Source organism: Pogona vitticeps, chromosome 2, assembly GCF_051106095.1.
Source record: "Pogona vitticeps strain Pit_001003342236 chromosome 2, PviZW2.1, whole genome shotgun sequence".
In the NCBI taxonomy this organism is placed as follows: Eukaryota; Metazoa; Chordata; class Lepidosauria; order Squamata; family Agamidae; genus Pogona; species Pogona vitticeps.
Window position 1 is genome coordinate 99911556 of NC_135784.1, and position 4636 is coordinate 99916191.

General features: G+C 40.6%; 1 long non-coding RNA gene across 1 annotated transcript; it reads right to left on the bottom strand.

Moving 5' to 3' along the window:
• Nucleotides 1-2257: 2257 nt before the first annotated feature.
• LOC144586819 (uncharacterized) lies at nt 2258-4118 on the bottom strand. Its single transcript, XR_013541871.1, has 2 exons — nt 3654-4118; nt 2258-2480 (listed from the first exon to the last, which is right to left on the bottom strand). It is a non-coding gene; the product is annotated as an uncharacterized LOC144586819 (long non-coding RNA).
• Between the last annotated feature and the right edge of the window lie 518 nt (nt 4119-4636).

A 4636-nucleotide genomic window follows, 5' to 3' on the forward strand; every position in this document is an offset into this window, starting at 1 on the left:
CCTGCGAGCCTTAAGAATATTCATTGCTATTGATAATACACTCTTCTACCCCTTGGGAGAAGCATCCCAGTCACTCCAAACACAACTCCTTGTTGTGCCTTTTGCTGCAGTTCCGAGAACCTAAAGTTGCAATAATGATCAGTAAAAGCAAGGAGTGAATTAAGAGTGAGTAAAAACAAGATATGTTGAACTATTTCCCCCCACATATACAAGTTTCAAACAAATAAAATTCCCTGTTGCTTTTACCCTTATGTCGTTCGTCTTCACAGTTCCAGAATTTTTCTACTTCTTCCCTACTTAAGCTACTTACTGCCTCCATGAGCAAAATTAGTCAACCAGAAGCTTCTTTCATAGCTCATGGTTCATTCACATATTCGTGCCCATCACTTGATTGTACTGTACTAAGTGACGATTCACATGTGACCACATTATTCCAAGTCAACTTCTGCTATACATTTGTGTTGCTTCGCATTACAGTATCCCAAAGCAAAATATTTCAGTGAGGTTGATTCAGCGGTCACCAGCTGGACTCTAAGCAAGCATGTGGATATCAAACCAGGTATATGGATGTGATCAATCAGGCTAACTTCTAAAAGAAAGACAAGCTTTTCTGGAACAAGACCACTTCTTGAGTTTAGTAGAAATAGTATTGCAACTTAGATATTCAATTCAAATTTGAATTTCTGTCTGAATTACAATAATTTTGCCCCCCATCAGATCCAAAGAGATACACATACTGTGCAAGAGTACAATATGAATATAGTACTGTATTCAGTACTATATACTGTTGCTCCTGAAGAAGCAAACTAATTTCTAAAAAATTTCTTCTGTTGCAGAGGAGACTTAAGAAGCCACAAAAATGGCAGCTTCTTTGCCAAACTGTAGAAATAAACTGTTTTAAAAAGAAAGTCATATTTTGTTGTGGGTTTTTTTTGGGGGGGTGAAGTTAATGTAATAAAAGAATTAGGGCTTTAATTCTACCTGGAAGTCAGAAACAAAATCCAAAAAGATCTTGAGAAGTTCAAGCACTGGAATAAAAACAATAGAATGTAATTTAACGGGGTAATTGCAAAGCTGGACATGATAGTAGTGGTGGTTAACCAAACACACATTTACAAGATAGGGGATTTTTGGCTCAGTAATACTATGTGCAAGGAAGATCTTGGAATTGTTATAGATCTCAGGCTGAATATGAGCCAACAATGTGGTGCTTGTGGTATTTGTTTTGTTATTTTTATGTATTATTTGGGGTTGAATTCCCTGTTATATGTTCTTTTATAAGCTGCCCAGAGTAGTGGCTTGCCACTATATGGGCAGGATAGAAGTACAAAAAGAATTATTGTTTGCATAGTAAGAGACAACAGGTAAGAGACAAGAAGTGCTTATTAATTATAAAGTCATATATAGCTTATCGCTTGGGCCCAAACTATTTGAAGGATTGTATTAGCTCATACAAGCATTCTCAGCTTTTAAGATCTTCTGGGGAGGCCTTCCTCTTGGTCCCATCACTTTCTCTAGCTTGCTTGGTGAGGACACGAGAAAGGGCCTTCTCAGTGGCTGCTCCCGGGCATTGAAATGCCTGACCCAAGAAGGCAGGTTGGCCCCCTTCCCTCTTGCCTTTCTGCTGTAAAGCGAAGACCTTCAGGCAGGCCTTTCAAGCAGTAAGTTATGCCAGGAATTCTGTTTTTGAACTTACAGATTTGTAAATGTTTTTCAATTGTTCTACACTTGATTTTTTAAATCTTAATGTATGCTTGTTTTTAAAATGTGATATTTATATATTTAACTTTCTTATTTTACCTGTTGTGAGCTGCCTCAGATCCCCTATGGCAGTGACGGTGAACTTTTTTGGGCCCAAGTGCCTGAACTAAAACAAACAAACGGTGGCAGAACCAGAAGAGGGAATCCTGGGCACAGAGGTGCCTTGAGACCCCACTCCAGATCCAGCACCAGTCGCTCCTGATCCTGGCCCGCCACCTGTCAGGGCGCCAGCACCACGGCTGCAGCCTCCTCAGGTTTTGCTGCCGGGGGGGGGAGGGAGTAGCAATCTGGCAACGTACGGCTCTCGTGCCTGCAGAGAGGGCTCTGTGTGCCATAGGTTCGCCATTGCTGCCCTATGGGGAGAAAGGCGGCATATAAATAATTTAAATAAATAAATAAGAAGAAAGGCAAAACAAAAATATACAGGTAACCATCCCCCTGCCCATTCATGGCAATCATGAATGTCTCAGAAGTAGCATATGCTGCTGACACAATCTCTAAAGAAGTTCTATTTTTATTCTGCATTTTGGTGATGGACATATCTCAGGCATCAGATCCTTGCCACAGGATGTGGTGATGTTAAACATATCCATGAAGTCGCTGGAAAATATCATCTAGAGATCTGGATTATCTTGTGTATAAAGGACTCCAGTTCCCTCTTCATCACATCATATGTAAGCTGTTGATAGTCTGAACTAGTTTCTGAAGAGGGTATTGAGCTGGATGAATGAGAAGGATGAATGAGAAGGATTAGTAAACTGAAGCTCAATTCATATGAGGCAGAGATACTCCAAGTTATGAGAGAGATTATCGGGATTCAGACTGTTTAGAAGTGTTTGTATTGCACTTGAAAAATCAAATTTTTAATCCACATGTACTCCTAGGTTTATATTTATCTCCATCCTCATAATCAAGTCTGGAAGCTGAGGCTCCAATACTTTGGCCATCTCATAAGAAGAGAAGACTCCCTGGAAAAGCCCCTGATGTTGGGAAAGTGTGAAGGAAAGAGGAGAAGGGGATGACAGAGGATGAGGTGGTTGGACAGTGTCATCGAAGCAACCAACATGAATTTGACCAAACTCTGGGAGGCAGTGGAAGACAGGAGGGCTTGGCATAGTCTGGTCCTCTGGTCCATGGGGTCATGAAGAGTTGGAAATGACTTAATGACTAAACAACAACGTTTGAGTTATTGTCTTAAATTAGAGTAGACTTGGATGGATATGTGTCATTCACAGTTGAGTAAGATAGTCCTCACCCAAATGTGATCAGTTCCTGGTCATCATCTGCCTTCCCCTTAGCTACTCTACCTCATTGTCAGTATAGTGGGCACAAAGGAATAGAGAGATGGCCAACCCATTGACAATTTAAGATGCATATAATTTACGTGCTTGTTTTTGCCCCCTTTTTTGTTGCTGTTTAGTTGTTAAGTCATGTCCAACTCGTCGTGACCCCATGGACCAAAGCATGCCAGGCCCTCCTGCCTTCCACTACCTCCCGAAGTTTGGTCAAATTCATGTTGGTAGCTTTGATGACACTGTCCAACCATCTCGTCCTCTGTCATCCCCTTCTCCTCTTGTGTTCACACTTCTGGGAGTTCTCAGTGCACATATTGCTGAAGGATTTTGAGCATAACCTTGCTAGCGTGTCAAATGAGTGCAATTGTACGGTAGTTGGAGCATTCTTTGGCACTGCCCTTCTTTGGGATTGGTATGTAGACTGATCTTTTTCAATCATCTGGCCACTGCTAAGTTTTCCAAACTTGCATATTGAGTGTAGCACCTTAACAGCATCATCTTTTAAGATTTTAAATACTGTAGTTCAACTGGAATGCCATCAGTTCCACTGGCCATGTTTTTAGCAATACTTTCTAAGGCCCACTTGACTTCACTCACCAGGATGTCTGGCTCAAGGTCAGCAACCATACTATCTGGGTTGTCCGGGATATCCAAATCTTTCTGGTATAATTCCTCTGTGGATTCTTGCCACCTCTTCTTGATGTCTTCTGCTTCTGTGAGGTCCCTGCCATTTTTGTCCTTTATCATGTCCGTCTTTGCACAAAAACATTCCTTTAATATCTCCAATTTTCCTGAATAGATCTCTGTTTTTTCCCTTTCTATTATTTTCCTCTATTTCTTTGCACTGTTCATTTAAGAAGGCCCTCTTGTCTCGCCTTGCTATTCTTTGGAAGTCTGCATTCCATTTTCTGTAACTTTCCCTATCTCCCTTGCATTTTGTTTTCCTTCTCTTTTCTGCTATTTGTAAGGCCTTGTTAGACAGTCACTTTGCTTTCTTGCATTTCCTTTTCTTTGGGATGGTTTTTGTTGCTGCCTCCTGTACAGTGTTACGGGCCTCCGTCCATAGTTCTTCAGGCACTCTAGTTCCTTAAATTTGTTCTTTACTTCCATTGTGTTTGCTCCCTTTAGGAAATGTAAAAAGGAAGTTACACACAATACCTTTCCAATTAGTTGTTTTAACAAAATGAACAAAATACTTTGATATGAGAGCTCTGTCTCTCTCTTTTGTGCACAAACAGCAATTTTGAGAAATGCTCTATTAGAAACACACATCATCCAACACGTATTTCCAAGGCAGCTGACATTTCCTAAATCAGCTTGAAGTTCAATGATTTAAAAACCCAATTAAATTGATCAGCTTGCTAGGCAAGTCTCATTGATGAGTTGCATTCTTTAAATGTTTTACATGCAGACTGTGGATTAAGTGAGATGAAAAATAAGCTCTGTAAATATTTTGTCAACTCAGCTCTAAGCCTTACTGAGACTGCTGGCACATTAAAACAGGAGCTTCAATATTTCTGACATGCACACATTTCCCCCCTGTAGACAGTATTGTAACCACTGTACAGCCTCAACCTGAA